Below are 18,942 nucleotides of genomic sequence, written 5' to 3' on the forward strand. Positions count from 1 at the left end.
TGTTTTCAGACTAAAGTCGAAAATGAAAGACAATTAAGTGGATGCATCTGATAGCTCACTTTAATGCAAACTCCTCTATAGGTATGTGCTACCCACATCATGAAATTTTTACCACCAAAAATCAATACCTAATAATTCTTGAGTGAAGCTATAACAGGTAAAAATGATTGAACGTTACATACCAATTATGAGTCTGAGATTGTAAATATTTCACATAAGTGATTGTTAAACAAGTTTTATTAACCTACTTATAGTTCCACCACGAACCACAAGCCATTGCAGCTGTAGTTACACTGGCTCACTCAACTCTCAAACCGGAATACAGCAATACTACATATTACCTTTTGGAGGTAGTATATCTCACGTGTTGGTTGTTCCTACCTCGGATTATTGGTCAAACCCAAACTAGAAACATTTCGGAGTGCTCAAAAGGTAGAGTACATTGGAGAAGATTAGAAAGATGTGCATTACGTAGAAATGAAAACAAAAGCAATATAAACATGATTACGTCGAGTTTTATAATCACTTAAAATTTACACACTTGTTTAAGTAAATGAGAAAATCTCCTTGTTCAAAGTCAGTTGAAAACAAATTATCACTTAGACCGACGCTCGTAATTTCAAGTTGAATCGGTTTAGTTCTCGTCGCCATGGCGACGCAGACAATACGCTAAGATAAATATGATTTTCATCCAAGACACTGATATAATTCCTCTCGAATGTCTCTAACCTCATTGTCGAGGTTTCTTTACAAGTAATATTAATGTCTCTTTCAGATTAGTATATTTTTTATTTAGGATTTAATAAATACATTTTGTAACGACATTTTTTTGCGTAATAGCCAAAGTGAGGTGAGAAAAATGTATGTTTAAATCTCAGATTATAAATGAAAAGGAGCGCTCGAAACATTGCAATGAAGCAAATAAAGTGGATACAAAATCAATAGCTATTACATTCAAAATACGAAACTACGTCTTTTTTTAATGCGTCTGAGATTAATAATTTAAGTGACAGCGCTGTTTTATAATAAGATAATTTTACATTGTAAAAATTTAATTAAAATAAAGTTCTTTAACAGAATTAAAATTATTCTTGAGTATTTGTGTACGTAAAGTTAAAGGTTAACAGTAAAGCAAGAACAATCGTTATTGTCTCATTAATATTGCTTAACTTACCAACGAATTTTTCTTCTCTCTCCCTCCGCAAAATTTAACAGGGCGGAAAGTTTTCGAGCTTACTTAAAAGCTTAAAAATATAAACTTTTAATACAAGTAGTACCTCATAAAACAAAATTACCAATATTGAGATTCCGATTATTGAAATCCACCCTTGTAAAATCTGGCAATTTTAATAGTCGGTTTGAACAGTTAGGCTACTTGATGGTAAGTAAAGTAAAGTGTCAGCCCGTAAATTTCCCACTGATAGGCTAAGGCCTCCTCTCCTATTAAGGTAAGGGCTTGGAACATATTTCACCACGCTGTTCCTGTGGAATACACATGTGGCAGAATTTCTATGAAATTAAACACATGCAGGTTTCCTAACGATGTTTTCGTTCACCGCCGAGCACGAGATGAACTATAAACACAAATTAAGCGCATATATATAGTGATGCTTCCTGGGTTTGAACCCGAAATCATCGGTGATGATGCACGCGTTCTAAAAACTGGGCCATCTCAGCTCTCTATTAAGTGGTCACCACAAATACAATATATAGCCAACGTGCTGTCAACTTTGGGAGCTAAGATGTTATGACCCTTGTTACTGTATACTGGCTCCCTTAAAATCAGAATTCAACTAAACCAATGTTATAAATGTGAAAGCAATTCTGTCTATCCGTCTGTCGCTCTTTAACGATCAAACCAATGAACCGAATTTAATGAAAATTCGTGTGAAGCAAACTTGTACTTCAAGAAAGGCCTTAGGCTACTTTTTTGCTTAACATATTATAACCAATGCCTTAAAAACGAGTGAAGCCGCGGGCAACAACTTATACCAAATATAACCGTTATAAGGAAGACTTGGTGGTAGGGCTTAGTGCAAGCCCGTCTGGGTAGGTACCACCCACTCATCAGTTATTCTACCGCCAAACAACAGTGCTCAGTATTGTTGTATTCCGGTTTGAAGGTTGAGTGAGCCAGTGTAACTACAGGCACAAGGGACATAACATCTTAACCCAAGGTTGGTGGCGCATTGACGATGTAAGGAATAGTTAATATTTCTTACAGCGTCATTGGTCATGGTGACCACTTACCATCAGGTGGCCCATTTACCCGTCCGCCAACTTATACCATAGAAAACAACATAGGTACACTATTGAAGGATAAAGTTCGATTGCCCTTTCGAAAAAAATGGGATCTGACAATATATGAAAGAATATCAACAGATGTATTCCTGTCCGTCTGTTCAGTATTCCCCACGAGAACTTAGTTCAGTACGAAATATTCGATAAGAAAGGTTTACTTCGGCTATTTACAATCCTTTTTCGTATTCACGTCATATGTGATTAAATTATGCAAAACTCCCGGGGCGTTGTTTGACGAGGGTCGGCTGGGTGGACCCGCAGCGAAGACGGTCCGAGCATTACTTTTATTAATTACATAATTTGTCGCGTCATACTTTGTTACTAAATTTTATAACATTAAATTCAGGCTTTCTTGTAATTCAATTAAATTGTAATTGACCTACATTTCTCTATTAACGGATTGTATATTATTGTGGTTAAAAAATAATTAATCTCGTATCAGTAACACTAACAAGGTTTCGAAAATTTGTAAATTTTAGTTGAATATGTTTAGTTAATTTAGTGAACCTAATTTCTAGAAAAAACCATTTGGCGCTTTATCCTTTTTAACTATTAAAAAAATTCACCCAAGGACATCACTGATAATTTAAGAATATTAATGATTCTTCTTACATGTTAAGTATCTGTGCATAAAGTTACTCTGTTTCAATCATATTTGAAACTAAGCACACACAATAATACTAAGTATTTCTGTTTGATGACAGGATATGACAATGTGCAATACCTACTGGAAAAAGTCCTACCACCAAGTAAACATATTCTCCAATATATAGGAATGAAAGCTAATTCAAACTGTAGGCTGCTGAGAGTTTCTTGTCCAAACCTCAATAAATTTTTAATGGCCCGACCAGGGCTTGAAACCAAGTGTAGTGTACGTTAACCACTAAAACAAAGAGACAGTTTCTATCCAAGCGAGAATTACTAGATTGTCATTTTTGAGATGACATCTCAAAAAAATCCGGTTTATAGAAGTATTTAGATATAAATGTGTGCAAGAATGTGTATTTGTGTATGTGTGTTTGTACATGTGTGTTTGTACATGTGTGCGTGTGTGTGGTGATATGTGAGTAGATATCCAATGAATTTACAAAAGGCTCATAAGTAGAAATTCTGTATATTCATAATACATCTCATAATGCACATACATATAATACAACGTATATAAAATAAGTACTTGACATATTTTGAATCAGATGAGTACTTTGTATTATATTGATGACGCCTTGTTATATAATGTAGACAGATAATTTATTTATTTATATATTTAAGTCGAGTAGATTCTGAAGATAATAGCTGTATTTTTAATTTAGTTTTATTTAATAACAAAATATTAAAATTTGGTCCACGACTTTTACTAAATTCATATGCACCCTAGCGCGCCCAAATAAGATTAATGAAGAGGTGTTATCTACGAGAGGCTGACGATTCTCATTGCTAGGCACGGACTGAGACGAACTGTACTTCTCGGTAACGATCGATATTAAAGAACATTGTAGTGTTTTTAATCATTCTACTTATTAATAAATCGTTATCATTACATCGTATAAAACACAGTCGCTTACCGCTGTCTGTTCCTTTATAAACCTTAGATAGACTAGATCTTTAAAATTGCACAACGGATTTTGATGCGGTTTTTTAAATAAATAAATTGATTCAAGAGGAACGTTTATATGTATAAAAAATGCACAATATAGAAGAAAAACACTAAAACTTTATATATTTCAAGAGTTTCAAAGATATTACTTTCAAATATTAAAAATGTTAAATAATCTAACGTTAAATCGGAAATTTTATTTACCAATAATGATTGCATTGTTTTCTAGGAATGTGAACTCATTGTATAGTACAAATCACTTTATCCTTATTCTCTTTAGAAGATAATTTCGGAACTGATACAGTCTTTAATCACAGTGAGTATATATTATTTTATTAATAAAAAATACAATATGACGTTAATATTCGGTAAATTTATATCGATGAATAGTTTAAAGACCTTGTTTTCGGAGGGGGGGGGGAGCAGAAGGCTCTGCATATCCTTTTTGCAAAACATGGATATAAAGCCCTTCTGTACGCAATTGACTAGATAATTAAAAAAGTATGTCCCTTAAAATTCAAGGTCATATTACTGAAAAAAGCGAGCAGTTAGTAGTCTTGGTTTTCAAGCAGGATAAATGAAATTTAATTGCATGAAATTAACATATATATGCAATAAAATAAGCGGAAAGCTTAACTAATGACTTTCATTCCGGTACTTCTGAGTAGAATGTACATTATTTTGAATTTCATTTATTTGAATTTCACCTTCAAAGTTGATTACATGCTATATTAATATATTGATTTCATATCAAAAACAATTCGACATCAGTATCTTCAGGATCTCGTTAATCTCGAAATATGATGTGTCATATCAAATCAAAATATTCTCTATTGAAATGGCTCTTAGAAAATCAGTGAACTGGTTTGAGAAGTAGATTCTAGTGAGGAAGAACCGACCAAACACAGTAGTTACTAATCATAAATCATTATAATTAGATTTATATATTATGGCATTCCTATAAATCAAAACTCCATGCTTATATTGAGTAATGTGGAATATTTATCGAAGCTCCTTATTAGATTTAAATTTATTAAAAAACTACGTTAATTAAAAATATATAATATTTAATAAAGTTGCGCGTTTTCGTACTCATCACATTCTTTTAAAACTCTCGTTTTCTACCAATGGGTCTAGTTAGCTAACATAGGTATTCATTGGTAATTCAACACCAATCGGATATCAAGTATTATTAAAATTGGAAAACATGTGAACGATCGAAAAGCTGCGCTAACCACGTAATATCCTGAATTGATCCATATCGAATATTCTATTAACATTATGTACGATCAGGTGAATAAATCCAGATATTTTAATAGATAAGCATTAGGTATATTATATTTCTATGTAATAATTACATACACACATACTTAATTAAATATAAAAGTCGAAATGGCCTAGCACGAGTAAATCTTAACCGATGATTGCGGATTCAACCCAAACCAACGCAAGCACCACTTAATTGTCATGAGCTTTACAAATTGGTGTTTTTAATTCATCTCGTTTTTATTGGTGAAGGAAATTATCGCGAAGAAATCTGTAAACCTGTTGATACAGATATTTAACTAATTCTGAGCAATCTTAATGTCTCTGAATATTCTTTGTGTAATTTAAACGACTATCATTTTTTGAAACGACGGCTCGTTTTTTAAAGTCACCGAAACTCGCGTAAGGGTCGGACGATTCACTCAACCACACTATATCCTATCCCTGATCGAAACGATAACTCAGTATTATGATATCTACAGCTTCCTGACATTTATGTAATGTTTAAAATCAAGGTTCATTTTAATATTAAAGTACATTAATAAATCATTTTCAAGATCGAAACATAAAATACATTGTTAATTTTGGTGGACAAGTTTATACACTTTTCTATAAACACAATATTAGCTTTCTAGTTTATATTGTTTTTATAGAAACTACTGTTTCTACTCTCAGTAGTCATTTCAAAAAAGAGGCCGTGTTGATTGTTAGTGTGAGGTGTAATTTGTAAGGTACTATTTATGTTAAACGATGATAATATTTGTAGATTGAGATCTACAAAGATTATCATCAGCCGAATCGATTTAGGAAACAACAAAGAGACTCGCTAGTATATATTTCAATAGCTATCAAGAATACGTATGAAAAAATACTTGTGCATACCAACATGATCATTTCAATCCTTTGGTACAGCTGATGCGACGAGACCGGATCTTCAGGCTCAAGGTGTTACGTAATCTCTGAGACAAATATAGACTCCAAGATACTACCAAGAATTTTTCATCACAAAATTCAAAAACTGTATTATTATCGGACGCAGTCATTGAACCTAGAGTACTGCAGCTCAATATATCCAGCCACTACACAATGAGGCAAATAAAATTGCTATACATTTAACAATATTAAACGTCCCAGTCACAAGCTGTATACATTAAACGATAAATGTCTTAACTCATTGTAATTCGCCTATTGTAAAGTTTCTAAACTAATAAAGTAGACAATACAGAACCAGAGGGTTGGTAATGACGATTGAATGGCAAAGTAATGACCCCGAGTCAGGGGCGTAATTGAACTAATCGAATTCAGTATCACTAGTTCGGACGGCGATAAATCCAGTCGGCTGCGACTCCCGGGCTGGCTGTATTCACTGTATTACGGCCAATACGTTAACAGTTTGCATACAAAGGTTTATGTTTTATTGCAAAAACTTTTATATTAATTTGGAATGTTTTAGCTTCAGTTGTAGATATTAATTTAAAATGTTTTATTATATAAATTTACAAATTCAATCGAATCGATTTAGGGTGAATTAAAAAATGAATTGTATTTCGAATTTGTAGTGTTACTTATTATTAAAACTATAAATTTAAAACTGATACATTTAAAACACAACCAGATTACTTTTCAAGATTTTTTTTTATGATATAGTTTGGCGGACGAGCATATGGGCCACCTGTTGGTTAGTGGTCACCATTCCCCATAGACGCTGTAAGAAATATTACAATTCCCTACATCGTCAATGCGCCACCTTGGGAACTAAGATGTCATGCCCCTTGTGCCTGTAGTTACACTGGCTCACTCACCCTTCAAACCGGAACACTACAATACTGAGTACTGTTATTTGGCGGTAGAATAACTGATGAGTAGGTGGTACTTACGCAGGCGGGCCTGCACAAAGCCCTACCACCAAGTATAAGATAAAAAATAATTAATAATGAAGTGTTAAAAGTAGACGCGTCGTTTCGTACGACTGGTTTTGGATTCCCTTTTGCTGCTTCTCCATAATGTGACGTACTCTTGATTTTTGTTTTATAATCTACTATATTCCAAAACCATTAATTTGTCTTAACATCTATTATACGTGTATATGTTATACCCTAGAGAAAAACCTCCTAGCAATTCTGCTAACCATTAGCGATGTAAATAGATTTTGTTAGTAGTAACCAGGCATTAATATAATGTTTATATGTATAAATAAAGTATTATCAACAATCTATAGATTTGTCAAGAAAATATTAATAATTTTCACAAACATTTTACGAAATTGAATTCGAATCAACCATCATTTAAACAAAGTAGGTTTTGATATTGATTTCAATTAATATTTAAGCCGGTTTATAAATTCAACCGTTAATATTATTCAGCGATTATTTATAGAAATAGATTTATGTTTCAATAAGTACTTTGCTAAAACATTTATAATGAGGTATATAATTGAGTTAATATTCGTTGATTTGTATAGAGAATATGTAATATGTAATATGCCATTTTATTTGGAGCACTGTAAAACGTATCACTATGAATTACGCACTACCATATTAAATAAGTAAAATGCCACTTGTTCATATAATATCGCTGGCTCACTAGATGTTGAAATGGGGTTTAATACTAATTGTTTAGAGGTAAAATAAGTGTTTAGTGGTATTTACACATATAATCACAGACCATCATCTCTTTTTATCGAAGACTGGGAGAAAAATAGAAAGCCGTGGACTAAAGTAATATTTATTAATTTAAATTAATGATTATGTATTCAACTTTCGTATGATGATTTGTGATGACTATTACCCAAAAACACAGACAATGTAAGAAAAATTAACATAAATCGCCAATGCGACCCCAATATGTAGAACAGAGATGTTATGTCCCTTATAGCTGTAGTTACACTTGCTCATTCGGCCTTCAAAACACATAAGAACAATTCAGAATGTAACTGATTTGGTGATTGAAGAGGTACATGATAAGTGCTTACGAAGACCTAGCACCAAAAAAAAACTACTAAAATACTACCAAATAAAATTCAATAAATGTTCAAAATCTATCACTAACTGCTCTTGTATTGTAGATCTAAGCTAAATAAGCCAATTAAATTACCAACCTACAAAATCTGACTGATCGAATTCAATACAAACATTAATAGCTGGGACTTTGAACTCTCTCTACATTTGAATACATTACTAGCACTCCGTGTAATGAAACCTAATCTGACGGCGAATGTATTTCGGATTTTCTAATGCACATTGACCAAAGGTAAATCAGGTTAAAATGTCAAATGATATGAATCAAATGATGTTGATGAGAACAGCTTCGGATAAGCTTCAAGGATATGGGCTTTTAAGATTTAGTTTTTTGTTCTCATAATTTCATTTATTTATTTTCTTGTGCGCGCATTTTTTTATGTTTACTCAATAGTCAGGGGCCATCTGAAAATCAGTGCTGTGCATTAGCACAGCTTATACTGAGATGAACCCCTTGCTACCTACACTGCGTTCTTTAAATTTAATTATATTCTTATGTATAATCGACGTAATGTATATGTATGTGTAGCAAAATAAATGGTTTCAATGGTATACATTAGCAACAAACAACAGCCTGTAAATTTCCCACTGCTGGGCTAACGTCTCCTCTCTCTTTGAGGGAGGGTTTGGAATATATTATACATGCTGTTCCAAAGCGAGTTGGTGAAATAGACGTATAGCAAAATTTCTATGAAATTAGATACTTGCGGGTTTCAACACGATTTTTTCCTTCACCGCCGAGAACGAGATGAATTAAAACATAAATTATTAAGATGCACGCTTTTTAACCACTGTGCCATCTCGGCTTCACATACATTAGCAAATACGATTAAATAGATCGAAATGTTTCGTAACAAGACCTATAGTATAAAAAGTACTACTATTATAATGTATATGAAAGAAGTATACATTACCCGATGTCACTTAGAAATTACAAAGATATTTGACGAGTCATCGCCCATTAGAGCGACTCGGTAAGAACAAACTTGAAAATCACCGCAGAACAATCGTGAAATTTCAGAAAGTAATAAGCGACACTAACTATTCTAATTAATGTAACATTATAAATATTTATCTGGTATTTATTTTATACCAGAAACGCTTTATGGTGAGAACGTTCTCAAAACATCACTTGAGATAAGAATTTTATATTCCTGCTAAGAGTCTATACATTTGGGTAAGTTAGTATTACGAGGCTATGATTGTGCGTTTACAAATGGTATCTAAAGTAATGAATTAAACATTAGATAATTAATAAACATTCAAATATTATCTTTCTAAATCCAATAATATTTGTCCAATGCAATCGAGGAGAGAATCAATTAATTTTTGTAAATCTATACATCTATAAATCTATATATTTCCTTTACCAAAAATCGTTTACGTTGTTTTTGGGTTCACCTCTGGGTAGATGATCTACCCATCATTTGTTCAAATGCCTAACAGCAACAATGGTTTTATACGACTTGGTGGTAGGGCTCTGCGCAAGCATGTCTGGGTCGGTACCACCAATTCAACCCCCAAACAATGATGGTTAGTTTTGTTGTGTTGTGATTTGAAAGGTAAGTGAGCCAAGTCGATTACAGTCACAGGGGATACAACATCTTACTAACCAAGGTAGTTGGCGCATTTTATTTATTGGCACTAATAGGCATTGTGTTTGCAAAATACACCAAGCTTACGTATATCGTATGTTGGAAAAGTATTTATTATAAGTTAAACTTCGTCGTTTCAACTGGTTTAAGTTTAAACTGTTGACATGACGATATGTCATCCAAGCGTGATCGTATTATTGTTATGAATATGCGTATTCTGTCGAATATAACAGATGAGCTTAGATTTGAGTCTGGATATTAAACGAAAGGTTCAAAGCCCTTTCATTAACATCGAGCTGACATGGGAATTTATTGAAGATTCGGCTGTTAGTGCTCTGAGGAGACACGATAAAGGACTTTGAGATGGAGTTAATAACATAGTGAAAGAGACTGAAGAATGCATTGAGGTTTACAGTTTGGAAATTGAGGAGAAAATTAATAAATTAATAAACAACATAAGCGCCAAACAGACACAATATTTAAAGTGTGTTTAGCCATAGAACAGTGTTTTCCTGTTTGCTCCAACTCTACTAATATTATAAATGTTAAAGTGACTGTCTGTCTGTCGCTCTTTCCCGACCGAGTTTGATAAAATTTGGTATGAAGCAAACTTGAACTCCAAAAAAGGTCATTGGCTACTTTTTGGTCCAATAAATGATAGCTAAGCCCTAAAACGCGAGCGCAGCCGCTGCTGACTGCTAGTCAAGACATATTTGATAAAATCAGCAAAACAGTTTTGGTAAAATGTGATACCTATAGTTTGTGTCAAATTTAAGCAAACATTTTTTTCTGTAAAATTGTTGAAAGACTTGCATGATTTTAATGGTTATCTAAACTTATTATCGCCAATTAGTACTCAATGTACTCGGAATCAAAATTTTTCCAGTTGCCCTCAAGAATAAATAATTTACTAAATGTTACCCAGAAGAAAATAACATATGCCTTAATGCATACAACGTGATATATATTTTTTTGATATAATTACAAGCGATAGTGGTCTGAAAATTTTTTATTAAGAAGAAAATTCACGAAAATTTTAAAACACATTTAACGCAAAACGATTTAAAAGATTCAAACTTCACAGAGCCTCTTTGCTATATATTATTATATGATATCGTAATCTTAACAGCTGCCTCCTACAGAATGTGTTGGACACTATCCAAAATACTGGTTTCAAACGTGGCCGAGAGGGGATACACTGGATAGCTGATGAGGAAACGAAATTCAATTATTTTAATCTTGTTATGAAAATACTGCTGACCACCTAGACTTTACCCAATCTATGCATACATACATATATGAAAATAGCGCGCGCGTGTGGGAGTACACGCCCGTGTGTGTACAGTCAGAGTAAGAAAACCTTCGTCAATTTTCAAATTAATTCCTTTATCAAGTCTTACACTCTTACTACCTTTTAAATTTAAATATCAAATCATTGCGACGCAATATGTCATTCTTGATCGGTAAAGCAGACTATCGCTCATACTGAGCACACTAAAATAGATCTTAAAGTGACGAACCTTTTCCTACTCCGACTGTACATATAATAAAATTTATTTTGTTCTTAAATCACCGAGATGGCCCAGTGGTTAGAATGCGTGCATTAACCGATAATTGCGCGAAACCAAGGCAAGCACCACTGAAAACTCACGTGCTTAATTTGTGTTTATAATTTATCTCATGCTTATTGGAGAAGAAAAACATTGTGAAGAAACCTGCATGTGTTTTCATAAAAATTCTGATTCATGTGTTTTCAACCAACCCGCATTGGAACAGCGTGGTGAAATATGTTGCAAACCTTCTCCTCGAAAGGAGAGAAGGCCTTAGTTCAGCAGTGGGAAATTTACAGGCTGTTGTATTCGTTGTGTGTTAAATTTACTTTTTGTTCATTAAATTGTATCTAGAGACTTCTGTGAAGGCGCAATATAAGAGAGAGTCCTGCTGCTCCAATAGTAAAGTGGAATAAGTTATCCATGTAATAGCAATTTTCGAGCGTATATAGCTTGTGTATCCTCTTCTAATACATCTTACCACAAGTCATAAAATATCATATAAAATTTCAATTTAAAAACTGAGATGTCTGGTAAATTGAACACGTATTGTCAGTAATTTTTCCATAATTTTGTTGAAGTTGATGGTATGGAAGTTTGTAGTGAGATTTTCCTACTAAGTAGAACCGTTGTAAGTTTCCTTAAAAAAAAAAACTAAATGTGTCGTGGTACGTGTGGTTGGAACAAAGTTGCTTTCGCTCCATGTTATGTATTAATAACATAATGAAATACATTTACAAATGAATAAAACCGTATTAAATAGAAATACACAGAAAGAGGGAGAGTAAGTTCGCCTAGTTGCGTCATAACGCGATTTCCTTCCATGACGATTTTTATAGCTTAACTCTACTATAAGCGACTTAACCGAAGAAACAGAAAAAAAGAAAGAGATAGAAAGTACATTTTTATTTGAGTGACGATTTCTGTCACTTTCTACTTTAGGCCGTGTATTAGAATTGATGCAAAAAATTCTAAATTTATAAATCTGCTCATATTATTCTCACATTACTTATCTCACACACACTAAGACATCTTGTACGCATGAGCGATTTAAGAAAACACACGATTTATCGAATTTCAGGCTTGTCGGGTGGCAAAAACGTTTTCCTACTCCGTCAGAATTTTTCAAAGTTGAATGCATCATTCTATTATACTATGCGGAAGGGGTTGCTCGTAAATTTAGCGTTGGGGAGCGCGCCTACGTGGGGTAATAGATCAATAACAAAATGAAGGATTTCATTTAATTTGAAGTTCGATTTCTCAATTTCAGAGCACTAATTTTTTATCCGACCTCTTCACAGGACACTAAATACTGTAAATAACAGCATTGTAAATCTATTTATACGAAAAGAGCAACTATGCGAGTTTGTTGCTGTTTCTTCTCGCTAGAAGCTACTTTCCGAAACGGTGGTAGTATTTCATTATTGACGATTCAAAAACGCTTCATTGTGAAATTTACTTCAATAAAATTGATTTGATTCACAATTATATTTACAAATAAAACGATTCGAATCAATTAGAATGATACATCTGTTTTGTCAATTGTAATACCTGTTTATAATTTGTCCCAAATTTTCGTATCAAATATCACACACGGTAGATTATGTACAGTAGAATATTAATTATCCAATTAATCATTTAACATTCGATATTAATGACCAAATATTTCATAGATCGCTAATTTCTAAACTAAGCATGGATACATTATCCAGTTTCAACGTAATAAATAAAATTATTCATTACGTTAATTGTATTGTTGGAATGGAAATGAAAATTGCAAATTAAATTAAAATAAATATTAGACGACATCACTTATATTACTCCGATCCCAATGTAGCTAAAACACTTGAGTTATGGAAAATCTGAAGTAACGACGGTACCACAAACACCCAGACCAAAGACCACAACGGGACCTCGAAGCGGGGTACCCATGAAAACCGTTGTCGGTACACGACCACGGAGGTCGTCAAAGACCACGGAGGTTTTCCACTAGTATAGGATTATAGTATAGGGTTCGTCTGCTTACTTAGGTTCACCTACTCTGACTGAATGAGTTGAATAACTTGTTGTAAATCAGCAACATTAACTGCTATGTAGACGACAATTCCGGAGACATCTTATTCACCTTCAGTGCAAATATTTTTCGGGAAAACATCCACAAAAACCGAAACAAAGTTATGTTTTATGTTGAGCTAAAAATCACCATTTGTTGTTTTGCCGCAAGAAACACACAAACACACGTAAAAATTAAGTCGCATAATTTGAAGTTGCAATATTCGACGTGCATAATCTCTCCTATCTCTTACGTTGCTACAAACAAGATATAAAAATAATGATATCCATTAGTTATGCTAAAATGATTTTTGTGGCTTAACTTTTCCGAGCGCTTATGGGATTAACAATTAATTTAGCATACAAGATTATAACATTTTTTAAATGTTTTACTTTTCATACATGAAACACGTGTACCGGTTTAACGGTCGCAGCCTGTTTTTAAAAATTAAAAGTTTTATTCTCTACATAGTATTCCCTCAAGCGAATTCAATTTTCATTAATATGAGTATTTCACCCTTTTAGCATATTATGGGATACACGTGTAAGGAAAGATTAGCGTTAGGTAGTGAACACACGAGTCGGTTTTCACGTTAGTGCAAATACGACTTAAGATTTATTTGCTTAAAAGTGTCTTGTAAGGATTAAGAACATTTATTTTTCTACTCTATTTTAAAAATTTTTTTTGGTATGCTGTAATATGTTTCGTTTCAACGAAAATCAAATAATCCATATTTTTTAAATCTATGTGACTGGTTGTGTTATTATTATTGCAAATGTTATTAAGACAAAACGATATAGTGCATTTTTACCTTTCCTTGACACTTATTTTATTGGCAAGTGAAGTGTTATGTCTCTTGCGATAGTTGCACTGACTGACTCGTTTGTCAAACCGAAAGATAATAAATACATGATCAAAATGTATCTATCTATCGGGCTTGTAAAAAGCCGAAGATAAAATATTTTGATCTTAGCTTTAACTTATGTGTATTTTAAAATGAATACGATGGAATCCTTTCCAATGGATGTTAACTATTATTTTATTCGCATACAAATATGTACAAAAATATTTCCAGTGCTCTAAATGTAACTAAAATTCGAACTGATTGAAAAACAAAATATGTTGAACGACGTACGGTATCCCGTTCTCTGCGACATTTCACGTTCTGGGCACGTTTCCAAGTGTTCCGATACACGAGTGTTTAAAACCTACGCTTCTGAATAAGATCCGATGGAACATGGTCTTTAATCTGTCTCTTGTAGGACAGTTTATGTATAGTATTGTATTTTAAAGGAAGCATTCATTTCGAATCATTCTAATGTATTAACGAGTTTTGTATTGTCAAAATGTAATACGAAAATTCTTCCCAACAAAAAATTCTTAGACCATAGTTTACTCCTTACTAATATATTTACTTAATAATAAATATGAATCTATTTTATTCAGCGTTACGCATCTTCTTTCATATTTAAAGGAGACCAAACCCGAACAAAAAATTAATATAAATGACGAACTTTTGAGGTAACAAACATAAAAATACAATCGAATTGAAAACCTCCCGCTTTATGTTCTGTCGTTAAAAAGTTATAATAAGAAGAGGAACACAAAAAGAAAATATGGTTTGACCTTATGAAGGATGCTTTTATGTATAATAAGAGAGATAGGAAGTATATAACCAAATAATGTCTATAATAATCAATGGAATGGAAAAATACGCGGGCCTAACGAGAAATGACTATTTACTGATAAATATAACAAATGAGGATAATATAATCTATTGTATCACAAGAATTGTAACCAACGTTTAAATACATATATATCCAACTTCTGAGACAAATTTCATTTGAGCAAATAGCCGAATAGAGTCAAGATGGCCCAGTAGATAGAACGCGTGCATCTTAACCGATGATTGTGAGTTCAAAACCAGGCAAGTATCATTGAATATTCATGTGCTTAATTTGTGTTTATAATTCATCTCTTGTTCGGCGGTGAAGAAAAACATCGAAAAGAAACCTGCATGTTTCAAACAATTTCAAAAATTCTGCAATATGTGCATTCCAACAACCCGAATTGGAACAGCGTGGTGGAATGTGTTGCACACCTTCTCCACAAAGAGAGAGGAGGCCTAAGCCCAGCAGTGGGAAATTTACAGGCTGTTGTTGTTGTTAAATAGCTCAATTGTCTTATAAACTCGCAATGTTCTCTACTTTATGTATTTTTCTTCTTCAACAACAACAACAGCCTTTTTTTCTTCAACGCAATTTATAATCTCAGTTCTATTAAAAACTGTAACAATTCAAAATTTAAAAACTGCACTCAGAGTTTTTACGTTTTAAAATGAACGCGTTTAAGCGAACATTTCCCTCACCGGAAACGACTTCTGGCTGCAGCGTTGTCTGCTTGTCAGCTTGTCAGCTTGTTAGGAAAGTTTTAATATAAAACAAATTCACAGCGCCTTGTTATTTTTAATTTGTATAGCCTTCGTTGTTATCCTTACTTATACTGTAGATGGGAATCTTGGTTTGTTTGTGACGCTTTCGCGTCTTAATTACCAACTTAACTGATCATTAAAAAATTTTGCATACATAAGGTCAGGAGTACATTAAAAGACATTACATAACTCACGTCATGTTTTTCTCGTCAAACGGGTGAAGTCACGGGGGAATCTAGTAAGTCATTTATATTACAAATCGTATCTATTTACATATTTGAAATCTATACTTTAGTAAATAAAAATATATGTATATTATTTTATTATATTCATAATATGTATTAGACAGTTCTTTAAAGGGCTAAAGACTACGAAATCACACCACATATATGTACATATATGTTAAATGCTACTCGTTATAAGATCTGCGAAACTATATGTACTCCTTTTACGGCGTAGATACTCAATACGAAAAGTTTTTTGGAAATTTAAAGTTCAAGGGATAATAAATTTTAACCGTTCTAAATCGCTAGCGTTCCGATATTATTATAAATAAAAACATATGGAGATTTATGTTTAAACAGAAACCGTTATAGTATAGCATAGTTTTGAGAAAAATAAGAAAAAAATCAAAATGATTGCTCTTAATATACTGCTTCTAGATAAAAAAGGGTTCTCGGAAAAGTCGATGTACAGTATCGCAACCGACGCTTCAACCCCGTGGTATCTGCTGTCAATCGTTACGACTTATCTCAAAAAGTCTTAATTTATTTTTTTACTTTTATTTTTCTTAGTCCAGATGGTACAGGGGATAGCAATTAAATCGTAGTACTTTTTGAACTAGTAAACTCCTTAAGAGCCGAGATGGCCGAACGGTTAGAACGCGTGCCTCTTAACCGATAATTGCGCGGAACTCAGGCAAGCACCACTGAAAAATCATGTGCTTAATTTGTGTTTACAATTCATATCGTGCTCAGTGGTGAAGTAAAACATCGTGAGGAAACCTGCATGTGTCTAATTTCATCGAAATTCTGGCACATGTGCATTCCACCACTCTCCTTAATGGAATAGGAGGCCTTAGCCAAGCATTGGAAAATATATAGGCTGCTGCTGTTGTTGTTGTTGTTGTTGTAAAGTTAACTAAGTCGCTTGATATGACTAGCAAGGTAAAATTGCATTTTCAAAGCGGTTTTCCAATTTGGAAAGCGGGTTGGAATATGTTCTAAACCCTCTCCTTAATGGAAGAGGAGGCCTTAGCCCAGAAGTGGGAAATTTGCAGGCTGTTACTTTACTTTTTTTTTGAATTCCTTTAAAGTAAACATATTTTAAGGTCTTTTAATTTGTGCGAGCCACGTTAATCGTTAACATCGAACAGTAAAGCTCAAATCTGTGAAATAAATCAAAATTCTTGTAACTCCCAGGCCAAGTAGGTCAAGTTCGAAGGGATTGGCGTGGAAGTAGAGATCTTGAAAGTGCTCTATTTTTGTATTGTTAAGGTCTATTTTGCTTTACATTATTATCTAGTCGAAATACTTTATCGCGTCACACGAATGACTACATATTTTACACCGACCCTATCGAGAGATGGTAATGGTGACAAATAGCGACCGCTAAGGAGATTCTGGATTACAATCTAAAAATGGCGAGCCATTATAGATAAAACCATTTTGCAAAAAAATAAATATATATATATATTTAAAAAAAAAAAACATTTTATGTTAGCCCTGTATCCTAAAGGGCTAACATAAAATGTTTATTTGTTGGGTCCACCAACCCGCATTGGAACAGCGTAGTGGAATATGTTCCAAACCTTCTCCTCAAAGGGAGAGGAGGCCTTTAGCCCAGCAGTGGGAATTTACAGGCTGTTGTTGTATCCTAAAGTAGCGTTAGCTGTCGGTTCCTTCCTAAAACGTTACAACATATTTTTTTTAAAACTGTCTCGATATTATCCAAAAGAACTGAAAATGAAGTCGTCGTCATTTCATAGATTACCAAAAATTTTTATTATAGAATTCAGGTACATTGAAATAACTTATTTCAAATTAGGATCACGACACAAAACTGTATTCGGAAGCGCAAAGATATAAAAGAAAAACTCTTTTACTGTTATATTCTCTTTTTTTCTATCTCGTCACCGTCAGCTGCAACTACGAGGCTTCACAAAGGAAACTCAAGTCATGCTGACTGTTTCACCTTTTTTGGAAAAGAAAACAGAGTTTCCGTTGCAGACGTTAAAATAATTTTCTATTGCCTGTATATTTCTTTTAAATGAGAGATCAAATCGGATCGGACACCCCATCAGAACGAAGAGGTGCGCTATATATTATGTATTAAATAATAGACACAATGGATTAATCAGCGTATGAAAATAAAATAGTTAGCCATTATTGTGTGAATTAAAACAATAATTTTATGTAAGGTTCTATTAAACCGTATTCAAAAGAAAGAGGCAGCAGACGGAACAGTAGTTTGGGCATAACGCTTTATTTTAAATTGATTTTTACTCATTGAAACGAAAGGCATTTTACAGTTTTTTATTACCGAACAAATAGTGGATTATTCCTACTATCAAAGCGATAAAAATAAAACTTCGTTATTTAAATTCGTTTGCACGAGCAAAAGTCTTTTTTTTGCGTGACCGTATTATTTAAATAAATGAACGCACACTGTCGTACTTTATTGCACTTGCTTGAGTATACGCGCGCAAATCTCGCATGATCTATGCGGCAATTTGTTACATGACATGTGTTTACGCGTAATAACAATTAAATCCTTTAAGTTGTATAATCTGTTACAACAGTAGCATATAAATGTACAATTGTTAGAGATTATCACAAAGCTTATTATACCGATACCGCGAAGGCTGTAGAGGTATTAACGTCAATTAAGAAGTCTTGGTAACGACGTGTCTTCATACACAATCGATACTTGCCTGTTTGTATAGGACTAGTGACCTCCCTGGCTTCGCACGGGTAGTAATTGTTAATAACGTAAAAGAAATAGTTATATTAATTTTATTAAGGTTATTTATTTATTCAATTCTATGTGTAAATTCGTTTATAAAAGTAAAATATACTTTATTCAAGTAGGCTTTTACAAGCACTGTTGAATCGTTATTTTACAGAACTATGTGAA

The 18,942-nt window shown here is 33.2% G+C and overlaps 1 protein-coding gene across 1 annotated transcript in view; it reads right to left on the reverse strand.

The window, feature by feature from the left end:
• LOC124531612 (atrial natriuretic peptide-converting enzyme) overlaps nt 1-18,942 on the reverse strand; it is a 140,238-nt gene that overhangs the window by 83,306 nt on the left and 37,990 nt on the right. The gene's annotated exons all lie outside the window — the stretch shown is intronic.

This window comes from Vanessa cardui, chromosome 1 (genome assembly GCF_905220365.1).
Source record: "Vanessa cardui chromosome 1, ilVanCard2.1, whole genome shotgun sequence".
Lineage (NCBI taxonomy): Eukaryota > Metazoa > Arthropoda > Insecta > Lepidoptera > Nymphalidae > Vanessa > Vanessa cardui.